The sequence below is a fragment of the Hypanus sabinus genome, chromosome 10, assembly GCF_030144855.1.
Source record: "Hypanus sabinus isolate sHypSab1 chromosome 10, sHypSab1.hap1, whole genome shotgun sequence".
NCBI lineage: Eukaryota > Metazoa > Chordata > Chondrichthyes > Myliobatiformes > Dasyatidae > Hypanus > Hypanus sabinus.
The window spans coordinates 144,460,491-144,481,475 of NC_082715.1; the positions used below are offsets into that span (position 1 = coordinate 144,460,491).

Sequence of the window (20,985 nt, forward strand, 5' to 3'; positions counted from 1 at the left end):
CTTCCCACCTCGTATTCCCTTAAATATTCCTCTTTCACCTTAAAGATATGACCTCTGGTTCCATTCTCATTGAACTAGAGGAGAAAAAGTCTGCATGCACTCACCCCTCATAATTGTGAATATCTCTGTAATATTTCCCCATTCACCTGCGCACCAGTGAAGACAACTTCCTAAAAAGACAAATTGTTCAAATGAAATCCAACATCACTAGACAACGGCATTGCATTTTACTATCTTGGCAGCAATGATTCACACCATTCTTTTATATATTGGGGAACACGTGGTCATCTTTGGTGAGTTCAGTCGGGAGGATGCATTCCTCCACACCTCCGTAACTGCCTTCAGAATCGAACAGTCCACTTCATGCTTGGTCTGGGTCACAGGCAGTACCACCTTCCAGTTCTCCACAAGACAAGCAAGGAACGCCATCCACTCGGCCATTTTATGTTCCTCACTCTCCAAACCACACAGCCACAGCTCAAACTCCTCTCCAGTGGTAAACAGAAGAGCACCTCCAATGCACAACATGTTCAACTTTGAAGTGGTTGGGCTACAGCCACAGAAAACCGCTCCAGGTTCCACTCCTGTGCCTAATAAATCAGCCTAAGTGTTAATATTCGGTTCAGCTGTTTTTGACTTTACAATGCAACAGTGCTGTTAGGCTTCAGATATTTCCATTTTCCAATTTTAAATAGCTTGCATTTGATGAGCTATCTTTAATCAGTTGGCTTCCATCACCTCTGTTCTCCAACAGATGCTTCGATTAAAAGAGATTTAAAATATGTTTGACTTCAACCAGCCACAAAAAGCATATCTCTGCTTTCACAGACCTCATACTGAGGCTTTCAGTGAACAAGGGTGATGAAGAAATGGAGGTTAATGCTTGAACTGCCCCTCTGATAAAGGGATGAGATGGGAAATCGGCAGTGCAATTTATTTCGCGATTCATGCACATCCGTATTTCACGCTGGGCTTCTGAAAACCATGCAGCATTACCGTCGCACAGAACACAGTTATTACAGATTATGGGAGAAGCACATTACAACGTTCCCTTCAAAGCCGCCAAATGACTTTAAACAAGCAGGTTAACACAGTAGTGTTGCTTGTGGGGGGAGTCTGAAGAGGAAAATAAAACTCACTTTGATGCAGTGTCATCAAAGCCCCTGGGGGTTTCCCGTTCAGTTTCATGACCCACTAATTACATTTTTTAGTAATCTTTTACATTGGAGAATTCTGCAGACAGTAAGCTCCCACATACAGCTGACCTAATCCTCATCTATCGTCGCTGCAGAAATGATCTCTGTAACACGTGCTCAGCCCGTTCTCCACAGCCACAAGACCATCCAAAGCTGGACAGTGGTCCTGCCTAGACTTCTCCTGGTCATTCATCATTCCCGAGACATTCGCAGTTTCCATGTTGACAATCTGACTGTAAACTTCTCAATCTGCTTTTAAATCCCCTTTACAGCTTTACTCCTCACCAACTCTGTGCTCAGCTTCATTGTGTTGATTGGTGGACGAAGACCATGATGGCCACTGGCTCAAGGTGTAGGAAGCTCCCCAATCACATGGCAGCAACAAAGAGAGATCAGCCCTCACAATCGCTGCATTTAGCATGATAAATGCCAGTAACAAAACCTTTGAACTTTTATTGACCTGCATCTGATCAACTATAGAGGCCTTCAGAGTTCTAATTGGGCTCTTTATCAAATCGATAAGCCCATGAGTATTCATTCTCTCTCTTCTCAGCTGTCATTAGATTGTAATACAGTCATCTTGGCCACCTGATACACAGCAACCTGACAGGTCTGGGAGCCAACAACACGGGAAAGGAACTCTCCTAGATCCAGATTTTATGGATTGCTTCAGAAACCAGCCGAAATCACACAGAGAGTTAGAACAAGGCGTGTTCTTTCTCCATCACAGGGAAGCATGGAGTTCAGTAGAATAAAAGGGAAAGGGGCGGATTAATTGACTTGCACAGAATTAATTAAAGGAAGTGAACCGTTCGATATACCCTGACTGGGTGCACCATGGCATGGTAAGCAATTCTAATGTGCAGGAATGGAAGAAGTAGCAGAGAATGGTGGACCCAGTCCAATACAATAGAGGCACATCCTTCCCCATCTGCAAGAGGTCCTGCCTCAAGAAGGCAACATCCGATGATCCCCACCACCAGCTTCTTTCAACTACCATTGGTCAGGAGGAACAAAAAACCACAAGGTTTACGAAACAACTTCAACCATTCAAACGCTGAACCAACTGGCACAACGCCAATCACAATTTAGCAACACTGTGATAGGTCTCCCTGTTTTTGTTTTATTTCAAGTTGTGATCTTTTCTGTTAAAACCCTGTTTGATTTATATTTAATGAAAATTTTCCTTATGGACGCTGCTTATATAAGGCTGTATGCCTGTGATGCTGTGAGTAGGAGAGAAAGATACAGCATGGAATCAAGGAATGGCAGCGGAGAGAGCAGATGTGAACAGTACGGGGGAAGGGTGATGGGCAGATGGAGGAGTGGAAAGGCAGTGGTGACGCTAGGAAGAACTGAGCGAATCAGGAAGAGAGAAAAGGGACGGGGTGGGGGGGGGGGGGAAGTCAGGTTAGCAGAAGTTGGAGACTTCAAATGCTCATGCTGTTGGCCTATAGACTTCCCAGCCAGAGTGAGGTGTTGTCCCTCTCGACGATTAGCCTCGCGCTGGAAGTAGGAGGAGGCAGAGGAGAGACATGTCACAGAGTCATGGAATACCACAGAACAGAAGCAGGCCCTTCAAACCATCTAGTCCGTGCTGACCTGTTTTTCTGCTAGTTCCATTTACCTGAACAGGGGCCACAGCCCATCAAACCCCTGTTGTCCAAGTACGCATCCAAACTGCTCTTAGATTGAACCCACATCCACTACTTCCACTCTGGGTGAAGCAGTGCCCCCTCAGATTCACCTTTCACCCTGACTGTTTGACCTCTCGTTCTGGTCTCCATCTCGCATGGGAATGCGGAGGTGAGTTAAAATGGCTGGCGGTCGGGAGCTCTTTCGGATGGAGCAGGAGTGTTTGGCAAAGCAGCCTGCTAGTTTGTGTCATTGTTCAATGGCCAACTACTTAGTGCATGGGGCAAACAGGAGTGTTTACATAAAGCACAAATTGTGTCCTTTATTGTAAAAGTTGTTACTAGTTTGTCGGCGTTTAATGTATTTCAGGCTACAGATTCCAGTGTAAAGAAGCGCAGCTGCCATCGGGCCCAAGTGGCTCCATTTGTAAATACACTTCCTGCTCTTACAGTGGAATTGCAAAACTCTCCATGTTCCTCCTTCTGGATTCATCCGAATTTCTCTGCCCCAACTTTTCCCAGCTGCCAGACTCTGCTCCATTTCTGTAGCTAAATTTAGGCAACGGGACATCCCAAAGTAACTCCACCCGGCTGACAGCTACATCCCATTAAAAACGCAGTGCTACAAAAACACCGACAGAAGTTCCAAAGGCCTCGTCCCTGGAGAAGGAGGACACTCTGAGAGGATGGACTATGCCTGGGGACAACTTGAAAAACTGGCCCAGACGGTGGTCTCTGGTGAGCTACTGATGGGGGCCACGTCCCAGTAGGAGTGACAGCCTGATGTAGGCAAGACATGCATCCCAAAGTGCCTCCCATCCAGTGAAATAGCTTCAAGACTAGCGGCAGCAAGCTCCCAGAGATAGCAGCCAACTCATCTGTTTTCCGGATGTCGAATGGAGGAGGTCAATAGTTTGGGGTGGGGAATAATGCCTTTATAGCATTCTCTGAGACCCCTCTCTTCGCCTGTCTAGCACCATGTGGTCAGAGCTTCGGGCACAATGAAAACCACTTTGTCCATGCCAACCGAGTTGCCGACTCAATCTAATCCCTTTTTGCCCACATTTGCCCCATAAAACCTTCAAACCCTGCCTACTTACGAGCATGTGCAAATATCTTTTAAACACTTTCATTGGACCTGCCCCGGGCAGCTGGTTCTATATATGCACCATCTTCTATGTAGAAAAATTTGCCCCTTGAGTTCCCTTTAAATCTTCCCCCTCTCACCTTAAACCAGTGCCACCTAGTTCTAGACCTCCCTGCGCTGGGGCCAAGAGTGTCATCACCCACGTTACCTATATCCCCTCATGACTTGATGATTCTCTGTAACCTGCAGGTAACTCACTTCCACCCGAGAGTGTGACCTACTGTCTTATGCAAATGGGAACTCGGGGGCCCGTGATGAGAGTTGTGCAATATTTCCATTATCTCCTTTAGGTGCTCCAAGGATCTGTCTCCCCAGCCACAGAGGAACCAATTCAAGGCTGATCAAAACTCTTGACCGTAACACACTGGTTCAACTCCCCATTGTGGGAAGAGACCTTACAAGCTTCCTGACTCAAAGACAAGCGTCTAAGCCTCACTGGATTTACCAAGCCCGCTTTCCACAAGGATACGCACAGCACAGTAGCATAGAGGTTAGCGCAACACTAACCACTACATTCCCTCCTGTATTCCATTGGCTTACAGTTAGGAATAGTGAGTTGCGGCATGCTGTTGTGGCGCCAGAAGTGTGCCGACACTTGGGGGCTACCTCTAGCACAATCGTCGGACTGGCCCAAATCCCCAAATCCCCTCGGGCCGTGCCGGCCGCCGGCCCAAAACCCCTCGGGCCGTGCCGGCCGCCGGCCCAAAACCCCTCGGGCCGTGCCGGCCGCCGGCCCAAAACCCCTCGGGCCGTGCCGGCCGCCGGCCCAAAACCCCTCGGGCCGTGCCGGCCGCCGGCCCAAAACCCCTCGGGCCGTGCCGGCCGCCGGCCCAAAACCCCTCGGGCCGTGCCGGCCGCCGGCCCAAAACCCCTCGGGCCGTGCCGGCCGCCGGCCCAAAACCCCTCGGGCCGTGCCGGCCGCCGGCCCAAAACCCCTCGGGCCGTGCCGGCCGCCGGCCCAAAACCCCTCGGGCCGTGCCGGCCGCCGGCCCAAAACCCCTCGGGCCGTGCCGGCCGCCGGCCCAAATCCCCGCGGGCCGTGCCGGCCGCCGGCCCAAATCCCCTCGGGCCGTGCCGGCCGCCGGCCCAAAACCCCGCGGGCCGTGCCGGCCGCCGGCCCAAATCCCCTCGGGTTTTGTAGGTTGTCGACTCAAACACCACATTTTACTTTGTTTCAGTTATATGTGACAAATAAAGTGAATCTAATGTAATGTATCACAATACCACACAGAAACAAGTCCTTCAGCCCAGTGAACCCACACCGACCCTTTTTACCCATTTATAATAAACCTATTTGCCCTTATTAGGATCAAGTCCTTCTGTGCCCTACCTAGTCAGGCCTGTCTGAGACCTCTTCAATGCAAAGATTGTTTCCAATTCCACCATCTCTGGCAGCAAGCGCCAGATATTTACCACGCTCTGTGTAAAAACACAACTTATTCAAAATTCCTCCCTCTCATCTTAAATCCACACCAGCTTGTTTTGATACTCCTAACACAGGAGACTCAACAGCTGCTGGAAATCTTGAGCAATCCACACAAAATGTTGTGGGAGCTCAGCAAGTCAGGCACCAACCTGATAGCATGGACATCAATGTCTCTAACTTCAGGTCATTTCTACCCCACTCTCCCTTCATTTCCCTTTCTAGTTCCCTCTCACCCCTTCTCTTCTCCTCATCTGTCCATCTCCTCCCTTTGGTGTCCCTCCTTCCTCTTCTTCCCATGGTTCACTGTTCTCCCCTATTAGATTCCTTCTTCAGCCAGTTACCTCTTCCTCCCATCCTCTCTCAGATGCTGACTTCATCTCCCTCCCCCACCTATCCACCTTCCTCCTCAGCTGGTCTCATTTATCAGCTGCCAACTTGTACTCCTTCCCCACTCCACCTTACTCTGGCTTCTACCCCCTTCTTTTTCAGTGCCGATGAAAGGTTTAAAGCTCACAAATTATCAAGGTATATATATATACACCATATAAAACCTTGGGGTTCATCTTCCTGCAGGCACCCACAAAACAAAGAAACACAATAGAATCCAACCAGCGCAAAACATTGACTGTTTATTCCCTCCACAGATGCTGACTGACTTGCTGAGTTCTTCCAGCATTTTGTGTGTGTTGCTCATTACCCCCCTAACCATGGGAGAAGATTTCAACTCTCTCCCTAATCAATGCCTCTGATAATCTTACCCACCTCTATCAGATTTCTGCTCGACCTCTCTTGTTCAACCTTGCCAATTCTCAGCACAAGTCCTTGAACTCAGGCAACATCCTAGTGAACCTCCTGTGCACTCTCCCCTGCACAACCACGTTTTCCATCCGCTTGTCAGAGGCGGGTGCAGGGTGGGGAGTGGAGTGTCAGCCACCCGGATTGGTTCAGTACCCCGTACAGACTCACCTGGTGAAACACAGTGAAGCATCTCATGTCAGAATCACATGGAACAGTCCGTCCATTCTCTGCACATATACCATCGAAGAACTTCTTAGACGCTTTTTTCGTATTTGCCCGCACCACCATACCGGGCAGTGCATTTCAGACCATGACCACTCTGATGCACACCTCCTTTCAACTTGCCCCCTTCTCCTTCAATATTGGACATCTCCATCCTGGGATAAGGATTTACTGTCAAAGGTTAGGCTGCCGCACCCTGCCTCAGAATGATGAAGTTACAGCGGGATTATTATTTCTGGTAAACTAATGGAAGGAACTGTAAAACTTCAAACCCGAAGCCAATTCATCACTGCTCATCTCCAGGAATTGTTCAGTGATCCACGTTGTGGCCCCCAGACAGTTCGTAACATCTTTCATCTCATTTAAAAGCTGGCAACTTTCCCCCAGGACCATGCAGGCAACCTGAAATGAAGACTGTAGAGGCAAGATCCCACCACAACCTAATCAGAATCACCTTTATTAACACTGGCTTGTGTGGTGAAATTTGCTCACTTAGCAGCAGCAGTACAATGCAATACATGATAATATAGAAGGAAAAATAAAGTAGGTCAATTACAGTAAATATATCAAATAGATTTAAAATAGTGCAAAAATGGAAAATATAAATATACACACATTTACACACACACGTATATACTTTGTACATATACACACACACACACATGCTTACATATATACACACACACTCACACATATACATACACACATACACAGTATACATACAAACACACAAATAAAAGTGAGGTAGTGTTTATGGGTTCAATGTCTATTTAGGGATTTTGTTGGCAGAGGGGAAGAAGCTGTTCCCGAATCACTAAGTGTGTACCTACAGGCTTCTGTACCTCTTTCCTGATGGTAACAATAAGAAGAGTGCATGTCCTGGGTGATTGGGGTCTTTAATAATGGACGTTGCCTTTCTTGACACCCAGGAACTTGAAGTTACTCACTCTCTTCATTTCAGATCCCTCTGTGAGGACTGGTATGTGTTCCCTTGTCTTACCCTTCCTGAAGTCCACGGTCAGCTCTTTCATCTTACTGACATTGAGTGCAAGGTTGTTGCGGCAACACCACTCAACTAGTTGGTATACCTCTCTCCCGCATCTCCATCTGAGATTCTATCAACAACATTTGCATCATCAGCAAATTTAGAGATGGTACTTGAGCTACAGCTGAGCAACCACACAGCCATGGGTATAAAGGGAGTAGAGCGGTGCTGGTGACAGGGACTTTTCCAGGGCCTGGCTCAGAGAAGTTGCCACCAAGAAGCAATGGCCACTAATTAGAAAACAGTTGGACAGGTGAACAGATAGGAAAGGTTTTGAAGGTTTTTGGCCAAATGCAGACGAGCCTAGATGGAGCATGGACCCAGTTGGGCTGAAGGGCCTGTTTCTATGCTGCGTGACTCCATGTCGCATCCCTGGAGGAACCAACTTCAAACAACCCTCCACTGACTGCAGCTTTCAAAATCTACAGCAAGTCATGGCAATTTGAGGGGGCATTTGCTCCCCCCCAAGCCTGATAGACACCACCCCCCAGCTGCACAGTAAGGAAACAAAATGGTAGAATGCCAAGTGTAATATTGTCCTTTCACAAGTAAAGCTTGCTGCAAATGACTGAGGACTGGATCTGGAAAATTATGCAGCAGGTATATTATACATTGGCAAAGCCTCACTTGGCAGATTGTGTACAGTTTTGGCCGCCCTGTTACAGGAAAAATGTTATTAAACTGAAGAGTGCAGAAATGATTTTGTGCCCAGTGTGTGGCCTGGACGTGGGGCCCTGGGTTACAAGAAGAGGATAGGCAGACAAGGATTTCAGTCTTGAAACGTATGAGATTCGGGGACAACGTGATAGAGGTATACAAGATAAATTGTTCTGTGATTAGGCTCGGGTTAAGTGGGTTGGTGGGTGGCTCAACTCTTTGGGCTGGAAAGGCCCTGTTCTTCTCTGTAACTCTAAATAACACAAGACCATGAGGGTCGCAGGCAGGGACTTTTCTGCCCAGGAAGTATGTCCTAAAATTAGAAGGAATAGATTTAAGATCAGAGATAGATTTATAAAGGGACATCAGGGACAACGCTTTCCCACAAAGGGTGTTGTGCATTTGGAATGAAGTAGCAGCCAAGTCAGGTGCATTGACACCATTAAAAGCTGAGAGGAGAGGTGTTGGGTTGATGGGCCTGTTTCCTTGCTGTGTGACTCTAAGCAAGCTGGGCTTCATTCTGTTAATTTTAAATAATTTTTCAGTACGTTGACATTATTGGCAAAGTCTGCATTTATTCTGCACTTCTTATTGCCCTTGGTTTATTAGGCCTCTTCTGAGGGCAATTAAGAATTAATTGCACTGATGGTTCTGGAGTCACATATACTGAAGAATATTAGTAAACTATATAAGTTTTTAAACAATCCAGTTGTTTTGTGGCCATTAATGCAAAAGATATCAGAAATAAACTCCAGTGTATGAATGGAATTTAAATTGCTGGGTGGGATTTGGACTTGGGTCTTCAGAATGATAGTCCAGGCCTCTGATGCTTGCAGAACCAATGCAAATCTATATGAAAATAATTTAGCCCCTCAAGGTATCCCAAAGTGCTTCAGTAACACAGTACAGTCACTCTCGTAAATTAGGAACATCAAAGCCCATTTGCATTCGCAACGTAAAAATGGCCTGATAGCTTCATTTGATAACATGCTTGAAGAGCAGTTCTTCGAAAGGGTGGACTGAGATCTCTTCCAGCCAGGCAACTGTCGGCCTACTGACTCATGTCGGAGACAGCAACACAGACAGTGCAGCTCTCCCTCAGCATTGTGCCCGTGGTCCCGCCTGGTTTTCTGTGCTCAGCTCTCCGCAATGGGACTTGAATCTACAACATTTTGACTTGGAGGCTTGCTTTTGCCAAGGGAATTACAGCTTCAAAGATTTTCAAGCACTGAATTAATAAAACAAACAGATTAAAAATACAGGCCAACACACTCAGTGCTATGGTGAAAGGACATTAAAGTCATTCTCCCTCTTCCCCTCTGACTATTATAAACAGGGGGTCAAAGGACTTTGGGTGGAACTAGATGCGATTTTGCGGCACTTACCATCGGCAATGAGGAAAACTCCAGTTGGAAAGGATTCTCCAATGATTCCTCTTGCTTCTGGTAATTTTCCCCTTCCTCCTTCATCCCTCTACTTCCATTCCCCACCCACTCCTCTCTCCTTCCCCTCACCTGCTCCAGTGCCCCTCCTTCCATGTCCTCTCTCCTCTCCTATCATCCTTTTCCAGCCTTTACCTTTTCCCACCTGTCACCTACCTGCTTCTTACTTCCTCCCGTATTTCGGATTCCCCATCTCCTCTTTGAATTAGTTCATGCTTCGAAGTTACAAAACACAGCATTGGTGATGAGGTATTTTAAAACAAACTGGAGAGGACTACTGATCTGTTAAACGCAGTGAGACATTTGAAATAAAATAAAATGCAGCGGAAGCATTGGCAAGTGAAAAGGGCTTCCCAGCATATAGAGAGATGGTTCAATTTATTTTTTTTTAAAGCATATAACACATGGTCTTTGGAAGGGCAGACATGATCGAGTTTTTTTTAAGAAGGCAGTAAAACAGAAGAATTCGGGGTTCATTAACTGTGAGTACTGGGTGATCCTAATCATTTTCTTTAAATCAGAAATGGCTGGTTACATCAGAAAGATTGATGAGTTTGATTCACCAGTAGTAATTAGCTCATGTATACTAAGCTATTGGAACAGGATTTGGAAGCCAATGAGAAGCTAGTGCCAATTTTGCTAAGTGCATTCAGTTCAAAGGCATACAGTTTGCTTCAAGTTTGACTGCCCAATCAAACCATCAGCTTCACTACGATTGTAAAAGTGATGCAGGAACACTTAGAACCAAAACCATTGTTGATTTCAGAACGTTTTAGGTTTCATAAGCAGAATCAAAAAGGGAATTCCTTTTAGCCTATGTGGCTGAATTGAAGAGACATCTGAGCATTGGCTGTACAGTAATGTTCTTAATGATACATTGAGAGATTATTTAATTTGTGGAATCTTACACAAAAGCACTCAGAAACACAGTATACATTTAAAAGAACAGTTGAAATCTCTGTATCAATGGAAACCACAGCCAGAGACGCAATTCAGTTGCAGTCTGGGATGAAAGCAAGCATGAACAAAATTGCAATGTCCAAACGGAAACCTGCCTGACCGAACAAATTGTGTTCAAAATACAGTCCATGCCCTCCACCTCTTCGATAACTTCCAGTTCCCCGGTCCTGCCTGCTTCATTTTCACTATGGATGCCCAATCCTTATACACTTCAATTCCCCATCAAGAAGGCCTCAAAGCCCTCCGCTACTTTCTTGACCATAGAACTCACCAGCTCCCCAACACCACCGCACTGCTCCGGTTGGCGGAACTGGTACTCACACTTAATAACTTCTCTTTCGGCTCTTCCCACTTTCTTCAGGCCAAGGGTGTAGCTATGGGCACTCGCATGGGCCCCAGATATGTCTGCCTCTTGGTGGGTTATGTGGAACAGTCTATGCTCCAAACCTATACTGTTACTGCTCCCCAACTTTTCCTTCGCTACATTGACAACTACATTGGTGTTGATTCCTGCACCCATGCTGAGCTAGTCAATTTCATCGACTTTGCCTCTAACTTCCACCCAGCCCTCAAATTCACTTGGTCCATCTCGGACACTTCTCTCCCCTTTCTCGATTCCTCGGTCTCCATCTCTGGGGAGAGAGACTGTCCACTGACATCTTCTATAAACCCACTGACACTCATAACTACCTTGACTATACCTCTTCCCACCCTGCCAAATGCAACAATTCCATTCCCTATTCCCAGTTCCTCCGTCTCTGCCGCATCTGCTCCCAGGATGAGGCTTTCCATTCCAGGACATCTCAAATGTCCTCTTTCTTTAAGAATCATGGTTTCCCTTCTGCCATCATCAATGATGCCCTCACCCGCATCTCCTCCATTTCCCACACTTCAGCCTTATCCCCATCCTCCCGTCACCACACCAGGGACCATATCCCCCTTGTCCTCACCTATCACCCCACCAGCCTCCGGATCCAGCATATTATCCTCCGCAACTTCCGCCACCTTCAACAGGACCCCACCACTAAGGACATCTTTCCCTCTCTACCCCTCTCTGCTTTTCGCAGCGATCGTTCCCTCCACGACTCCATGGTCCACATGTCCCTCCCCACAGATCTCCCACCTGGCACGTATCCCTGCAAGCGTAAGTGCTACACTTGTCCCTACACCACCTCTCTTACCACCATTCAGGGCCCCAAACAGTCCTTCCAGGTGAGGCAACACTTCACTTGTGAGTCTGTTGGGGTCATCTATTGCATCCGGTGCTCCCGGTGCGGCCTCCTCTACATCGATGAGACCCGACGCAGATTGGGGGACCGCTTCGTCGAGCACCTCCGCTCTGTCCGTCACAATTGACGGAACCTCCCGGTTGCCACCCACTTCAACTTTGCTTCACATTCCCATTCGGATATGTCCATACATGGCTTCCTCTACTGCCATGATGAGGCCAAACTCAGGTTAGAGGCGCAACACCTCATCTACCGTCTGGGTAGTCTCCAGCCCCCTGGTATGAACATCGAATTGTCCAACTTCTGGTAATTCCCTCCTCCTCCCTTCCCCCATCCCACTTTCCCTCTGTCTCCTCTTCCAGCTGCCTATCACCTCTCTCATGATTCTGCCTTCTTCTACTACCTATAGTGCTTTCCCCTTACATTCCTTCTTCACCTTTCCTGCCTATCCCCTCCCTGCTTCCCCTCCCCTACCCCTTGATCTTTCCTCTGATTGGTTGGCACCTACCAACCTTCTCCTTCCCACCCTGCCCCACCTTCTTTATAGGGCCACTGCCCCCTCCCTCTTCAGTCCTGACGAAGGGTCTCGGCCCGAAACGTTAACTGCTTGTTTCCACAGACGCTGCCCGACCTGCTGAGTTCCTCCAGCATATTGTGCGTGATAAATTGTGTTGCTGTTGTGGCAGGGGCTCACACACACCAGACAAATGTGGGTTTAAAGGCAAAACCTGGAGAAAATGCAACAAAGTAGGACACGTGCAAAACGCATGTCGGGCAGACAAAAATAAGTAAACTGCATACAGAAGAGAAAAATATAAAATGTTAAGTTACAGTTTCAAAAAGACCGATACAGGACTGTCTAGCCTTGAAATTTACAGTGTAAAAACTAACAACTGACAAGCAATATGGCTTACACCAGAAGTGAATGGCAAATTCATTAAAATGGAAGTGGGTGCTGGTTCAGCTGTTCCAGGCATTCCACAAAATGAGTTTGAATGCAATTTCAAAGAAACTAAACTGAAGCCTGCTAAATATCCAACTAAGAACTTATACTGGAGAAAAGATAACTCCCGTGGGAAAGACATTCCTAACAGTGAGATACAACAATTATCAAGCCACATTGGTGCCTGTATGTTGTAAAAACAGAAGGTCGAACATTGTGGAGCTATGAGTGGCTGAGACAACTACAACTTGATTGGAGATCCAGCCATTGTTGGCATGCCACATCCCCTGCACTGAAACCATATGAAAGCCAATTAAGAAACGTACTAGGTGCTGCCACAGTAGCATTCAAGGGTAGTATTGGAAAACTCAAACACATCATGGGTCAAATAGTGTTAAATGAAAATACTGCAGCCAAGTTTTGCAAAGCCCATCAGGTTCCTTCTACCGTCTGTGATAAAGTAACCAGTAAACAAGATCACATGGAGGCTGAAAGAATTCATTCCAAGGTTGAGGCAAAGCCAGTGGTCCCAGAATGCGTCCGTGAGGATCTGTGGTGAATTTAAGGTTACCATCTACCCAGTACTGAAAGTAGATCAACACCCTCTGCCCAGGATTATCTTTGCAAATCTTTCAGAAGAAAGACACTTCAGCAAGGCGGACTGAGCTGAGGCCTACTTGCAGATGGAGGCAGACAAAGAGTACCATAAACACTCACAAAGGGCTGTATCGATGTCATAGGGTTATGTTTGGAATGGCATCCAAACCTGCACTTTGGCAGAAAGCTGCGGCCAGGTGCTGCAAGGGTGTACAAGCACTCAGTGTTACCTGGGTGACATCATTATTACAAGTAAAGATGACGAGGAACATCGCCAAAACCTCAAGACAGTGTGAAAACGATTATGGGCTCAGAGCACAATGAGACAAGTGTGAATTCTTTAAAACAAGCATCACTCAACATAACCTATGGATTCACTTCCAAGGGTTCTACAACTCATGTTTTCAGTATTTATTTATTTATTGTTTTCCTTTTCTATCTGTACCACTTTTCATTTGCTCATTGGCTGCTTCTCGGTCTTTTTGTTTAGTTTTTCATTGTTCCTATTGTATTTTTTTTCTACTGTGAATGCCTGCAAAGAACTAGACTCTCAGAGCAGTATTGGATGAAACACACATACTTTGATAATTAATTTACTTCGAACGCTGGATTACAAGTTTGTAAATAACAGAATAATTGTCTTCAATTGTTGAAGCATTGTTGGGTCTGAAATTCCGTAGCGTTTTGTCTATGAATATGTTATTCTGAGAGTTTATGCTGAGCTTCATAGAAACAGTTAAGAAGGCGAAGGGCAGAGAGGCAGTGTGAGCAGCCTTGCTGACTGAATGGAAGCTCTCTGCAAAGTAATTTCCCTGTCTGTGCTCGATCTGTTACAAGTGTTAAAATATCATTAAGCATTTCAGAAGATCTTTCGCAGACAAATAATTTACCCAGAACGTTGTGTAGGTTAAGAAGCCCAACAGGAAGTTAAAGGCTCTGGTTTAAGGAACATCTGAACTGAGATAACGAGGGAATTCGAGAACTTAGGGCCCAGACAAAGGAGAGTACTGCTACCAATGGTGGATTGTAGTATTTAAAAGTGGTACAAGAGGTCAGAAATGACTACAGGCACAAATATCAGAGGGATGTCTACATAGGGGAGAATTTTAGGGGTAGAGAGAATGGAGATCATAGTAGAAGGTGAAAACAAGTTGAGATGTTTATAACTGAGGCATTGCAAGACTGAGGAGCCATACAAAGAAAGCTGTACTTCATCAGGAGTTTGAAGAGATTTGGTACGTCAAATATTCTAGCAAATGTCTACACTTGTACCAGGAAGAGCATGCTCATTGCTTACATCATCGTCTGGTAGAGAGGCTTTGACACACTGGATCAGAAAAAAGCCACGGGGGGTTGGTAGCTCAACAAGCTCCATCGTGAGCACGAGTCTCCCCGTCAGGGGATAGTTTCAAAAGGCAGTGCTTCAAGAAGGCAGCATCCATCATTAAAGACCTCACCATCCAGGACATAACCTCTTCTCATTACTACCGTCAAGGAAGAGGTACAGGAGCCGGAGGAGCACACACTGTGTTTGGAAAAACAGCTTCTCCTCCGCTATCAGATTTCTGGACAGCCCTCATTATTTTACATTATTTAATTTTTATTGTAACTTAGGATTTTGACATATTGCACTGTAGCTGGTAAGGAGATTATACAAGTATGGCAAGTACTTCTGCTATTTATAAAATGTGGCTATGTTCCATAAATATTCATTCTGTTCTGTACTTCTGACCTAAAAACCTGCACTGCCAATAGCTGCGTGTGACTGACTGATCTCCAAGCATAAATCTGGTTCATATAATAAAATTTTTAGATTCCAGCATATACAGTCTCTAGTGGTCTTTATACAATTAAGGTACACCATATTTTAAATAATTTTTGACTTTCAATAAACTTGTCAGAGGTTTTTTTTTCCTCTGGCAGGGTCCAGCAGATTAGTGAGAGTCGCAGGACAGTGGAACAGAGGATAGCAGCTGGTCAGTAAAACACTCACTTTTACCATGACAGCAACTCGCGCCTAGACCAGCAGCGGACACAAGGACCAACCACTCATCCCGTCACCGGACAACTGGATTCCAGCAGGCTGGCAAATAACATTGTCTGCCAAGAGTTCCCCACCAGATTCCACTGTGGAGAATCAAACTCTCTTTTACAACCTCAGCACGTATTCGGAGCAAGGAGAGAGATCCCCCTGCCTGACCGCTCAGCAAAAATTACACAACTGTCAATCAATCCTGCCTCATTCTTCATCTAAACCCATGTTAAAGCAAGTGTGGTGCAGCCAACCACAACTTCACCCCGGCTCCACTAACTATTGGCAAGCCCAATGCAAGTCAGGGAAAGTAATAAAACGGAGTGGGGGGGGGGGGGAGAGTGTGTGGGGGAGGAGTGTGGGGGGGGAGTGTGGGGGGAGAGTGTGGGGGGAGAGTGTGGGGGGAGAGTGTGGGGGGAGAGTGTGGGGGGAGAGTGTGGGGGGAGAGTGTGGGGGGAGAGTGTGGGGGGAGAGTGTGGGGGGAGAGTGTGGGGGGAGAGTGTGGGGGGAGAGTGTGGGGGGAGAGTGTGGGGGGAGAGTGGGGGGGAGAGTGGGGGGGAGAGTGGGGGGGAGAGTGGGGGGGAGAGTGGGGGGGAGAGTGGGGGGTGGGGAGATTCTGTCTGTGTGTGAGCATGTTTGAATCTTTCAGCTTCAGCCAGAACACAAACTTTCTTTGTGCTACATTCTCATTCTGTTGCCCTACAGACCTGTCAGCTCATCAGATTGGTTCTGTTTAAACATTTTGATTTGAAGCTAGATTGCACATTTCACAGAACAAAACGAACTACTGGCTTGAAAGCCCCATTACACACAATCAAAAAACCCCCTCAGCAGCAATGAAGAGTGCAGTATTACCACTCCTGGGATGTTGGACACTCTGACATGCCTGGCATTGAAAAATTTCTTCAGCCAGAGGGAGGTGAATCTATAAAATCTGTTGCCACATATGGCTGTGGAGGCCAAGTCATGGGGTATATTTAAAGGGGAGGTTGATAGGATCTTGACTGGTCAGTGTGCCAAAGGTTACGGGGAGAAGGAAGGAGATTGGGGTTGAGAGGGATAATAAATCAGCCATGATGGTATGCCACAGTAGACTTGATGGGCTGAATAGCTAATCCTATGTTTTATAGTTCAAAAGCACTTTGCAGACAAGGATATTCTTCTGAAGCAAAGTCACTGCCATGCCATAGGTAACACAGCAAGATCCCATCGACGAATCAGATTCTAATTCATTGATGGACACTGATGAGGCACAATGGAGAACAGCCAAGATCTAATTTAAAACAGAACCCCTCTCATATCATTGTGTTACAGTAGCTCAAGGATTAAAATATTCCATTGGAATCCGGAGCCAAGCATTCAATTCCCACCAGGGCACTGGAGAACATCTATAAGAGGCTCCTCACAAACACAAGAGATTCTGCAAATGCTGAAAATCCAGAGAACACACACAAAATACTGGAGGAACTCAGCAAGTCAGGCAGCATCTATTGAAATGAATGAACAGTCAACATTTCAAAACCCTTTAACATTACTGGTCCAAAGGGTCTCAATCCAAAACTATTTATTCCTCTCCATAGATGCTGCCTGACCTGCTGAGTTCCTCTAGTATTTTGTATCTGCAAGAGGAATGTCTCGGGAAGGCAGTATTCACCATCTAGGCTATGCCCTCTTCTCATTGCTGCTATCAGGCTAGAGGTACAGGACGCTGAAGACCCACAGTTTAATGTCCAACATCAGTTTGCTCCCCGCTGCCATCTGGTTCTTGAATCAAAATGAAAAACCTGAACACTATCTTTCATTCTAACATTGCATCCTGCATTCTGTATTTCTCTCTTTCAGTCTTGCATTTGTGTTGTGTTGATTTTGTAGTTTATTATCGAGTATGTATATTTTACATCATGTTCACTTGTGTTAGATAAGTACTTGCTGCAAAAAGTTTATTTCCAGGGTGTATGTTTGCCTATGAAAACAACAAACATTAATTCACATGTAATTGATTAATAAACTGCTTGATTATCATCTGTTTCACAAATTCCTTTTATGGGATGAAGTGTTCTAATTGTTACTTTTCCCAGGACTGATATCTAATACTAGACAACATGTATTTAAGGTCAAAGGCAGAAACTTCAAACAGAAATTTTATTTACTTTTTGTTAAAGACACAACACGGTTACAGACCGTTCCGGCCCAACGAGCCTGGCCCACCCAGTTGCACCTGTGACCAATGAATCTATTGTGACAGACCTACCTGTGGCAAATTAATACGTCTGGAATGTGGGAGGAAACATGAACACCCAGAGGAAACCCACATGGTCACAGGGAGAATTGTACAAAGTCCTTACAGACAGCAGTGGGAATTGAACGAGGGTTGCTGGCTCTGCAGGAGTGTTATGATAACTTCTAACTACCACATACCCCAAAAGAGGAGCAGGACCACCTTGTTTTGTAAAAAAAAAAGGGGGAGAGGGGAGAGGGGAGAGGGGAGAGGGGAGAGGGGAGAGGGGAGAGGGGAGAGGGGAGAGGGGAGAGGGGAGAGGGGAGAGGGGAGAGGGGAGAGGGGAGAGGGGAGAGGGGAGAGGGGAGAGGGGAGAGGGGAGAGGGGAGAGGGGAGAGGGGAGAGGGGAGAGGGGAGAGGGGAGAGGGGAGAGGGGAGAGGGGAGAGGGGAGAGGGGAGAGGGGAGAGGGGAGAGGGGAGAGGGGAGAGGGGAGAGGGGAGAGGGGAGAGGGGAGAGGGGAGAGGGGAGGAGAGAGGAGAGAGGAGAGAGGAGAGAGGAGAGAGGAGAGAGGAGAGAGAGAGATATATATATATATATGGGCTGTTTGTGCCAGAGGTGTTGGATAAGCACAGAATATGCAGAGAATGGAGGGATATGGACCAATTGTATCAGACTTCGGAATGGATGGTTTCTACAATAAGATGGAATCTAGATCTCACAATCTACCTCGTCATGACCGTAGGCCTTTGCCTGCGCTGCGCTTTCTCTGTGCCTCTAACACTATATCCTACATTCTGTTATCTTGTCCTACCTCACTGCATCGATGTGGTGAGATGATCTGTCTGGATGGCATGGAAAGCAAAGCTTTTGTTACCGTACCTCAGTAGCAAAACTGCACAGTTCTGTACCTCAGGTTCTAGCCTACAAAATACCCAGGACATCTTTAGGGAGCAGTGTCTTATAAAGGCAGCGTCCATTATTAAGGACCTCCAGCACCCAGGGCATGTCCTTTTCTCACTGTTACCATCAATCAAGAGGTACAGAAGCCTGAAGGCCCACACTCAGTAATTCAGGAACAGCTTCTTCCCCTCTGCCATCCAATTCCTAAATGGACTTTGAACCCTTGGACACTACCTCACTTTTTAAAAATATATATTATTTCTGTTTTTTTGCATGATTTTTTTATCTATTCAATTTATGTATACTGTAATGGACTTATTTATTTTTCTTCTATATTATGTATCACATTGAACTGCTGCTGCTAAGTTAACAAATTTCACAACACATGCCTGTGATGATAAACCTTCTAATACATGTGAAAATAATAGGATTAAATACCTCAAATTACAAGGAGTAAATACCATTAAATTAATGCATTTGGCCCAACATTATCCTGGTCCAACTTAAATATGTTGTCCTCATCCAGTCTATCCTACATACAACTCCGTACCTAGACAACGTAGTTATGGTGGCTCCTCGAGGTCTCATCTGTCTTTAAGGACTCTCAGCATCTGCGACATGCCCACTTCTCATAATTAACATTGGGGAGGAGGAACAGAAGCTTGAAGACACACACACTCAACCATTCAGAAACAGCTTCTTTCCTTCTGCCAGCAGATGTCTGAATGGTCCATGAACACTACCTCATTATTTCTTTTTTCACACTCTTTGTTTTATTTCTTATTGTAACTTACAGTATTTTTTTTAAATCACTACACACAAACTGCTGGAAGAACTCAGCAAGTCAGGCAGCACCAAAAGAAGGGAATAAATAGTTGCCAGTTCAGGCCGAGACCATTCTTCGGGACTTTACAGCCTCAACGCAATAAACGTCATGGACATACTGTATGTTTGTATTTCTGAGTCTCAATTGCCATCCGAAATGGGCCAGAAAGCCATGGGGTGCATGGCATTCAGCAGTGCAGTCACTCGAATGAGTATGATCTTCTTCTTCAGGGTTATTAATCAGTGTCTCCTCAGGTGGCTATAGAAGCCAATCATAGATCCATAGATTGTTGTGCAGTGTGAACAAGATTACATCTGTGTTCAGTAGTTGAGTCTTTTGGTCGTTCACTCTCTCCTTTCACTGCTGCAGCTGTGGCACACAGAGGTCACTCTCATGTAGCACAGCTCCTGCTTGATCAGATCTCCTTCAGGTGTATCTACTGAGTGCCAAGTCTTCCCAGTTTGAGATGTCACATTCAGTTTCTTCAGGCTCATTCTGATGTTATCTTTGAAGTGTTTCCTTTGCCCACCGGGGGCTTGTGGACCTTCCTTTAACTAGAAATAAATTATCTGTTTGAGGAGCCCTGAATTAGGCATCCAGATGCCTAACATCAGAGTTGGCGTCGCCTCTTCATGTTGGAGATGCTGTTCATGTTGACCTTGCCCAGTACGCCGGGTTCTCAGGTGCCTATTTAATCACAGTACTTAGGGGTGAGAAAACTACTAGAACACAGCACCAGTGACAATACATCATCTCCATGGACACGTACTGGTGCGCTCTGTTCTCCAGCTCCTTAAGTTGAACGACAAGACCAACACTGAGAATTGGGAACATTGAACCCCACTCCCAACAAACTATAAAATTTCATTTTCCTGAACACGGTGGTCACCTGTGATTCACCCCACAATGTCTTTCAAAAGCTGTCGTCTAAAAGGGCTTTAAAATTTAGTTGGATGAAGGGTCTCAGTCCAAAATGTCGACAGTTGATTCATCTCCTCGAATGCTGCACAGTCTGCTGCGTCCTCCAGCATTTTGAGTGTGTGCATCTATAGAAGCTTTTTGGTGACCTGCCAACCTCACATCTTTGGGACATAGTTCAGATCTATTATACAATTGCTCTCAAAGGAAACTCGGACAGCCACAGTAGGAATGTGTATTGGTAGTACTGGTGTCACAGAGGCCAGATTTGAGTGAGTTGGCAGATTTCCTTACCTGGAGGAAACAGGGAACCAGATGTTTCTTTAAAAACAAACAACCCAGCACATTGAAGGGAGCTGTTGCAGGGACTTAAAACTTCAAATTTAATTGCATGAATTTTAAATTCCTAAATTGCAATGGTGGAATTTGAACTCATACCTCCAGATCAATGGATCAGAACTCTGGTAATTATTCCAGTAACTTAGCCACTACACCACCATGGAAAAACGTTTCCTTCAATAGTTATGCAAGAGAAACTTTAATACTTTATCCATTAGCATCCTTTTAATTACATTTTGAAGTATGTGTCCTTAATGCATTTACTTAATTGAATTGTACAGTGAAGCCCCATTTTCTCTTCAGTAGAAGTAATTTTCCCAGGTGACACACAAAATGCTGGAGGAACTTAGCAGGCCAGGCAGCATCTTTGGAGAGGAACAAGCTGAGGACATCTCTGCTGAGACCTTTCATCAGTGGTCCTGATTTTCCCTACTTCCCTTCCCTAACCGAGATGA

General features: G+C 45.9%; 1 protein-coding gene across 2 annotated transcripts in view; it reads right to left on the minus strand.

The window, feature by feature from the left end:
* Window positions 1–20,985, minus strand: part of LOC132401195 (sialate:O-sulfotransferase 2-like) — a 470,540-nt gene that overhangs the window by 429,732 nt on the left and 19,823 nt on the right. The window contains exon 2 of one of the 2 annotated variants that reach the window (XR_009514525.1): window positions 105–170. The exons of the other annotated variant lie outside the window; for it this stretch is intronic. The gene's annotated coding sequence lies outside the window, so the exon portion shown is untranslated. The remainder of the gene's footprint in view (window positions 1–104; window positions 171–20,985) is intronic. 2 annotated transcript variants of the gene reach the window in all.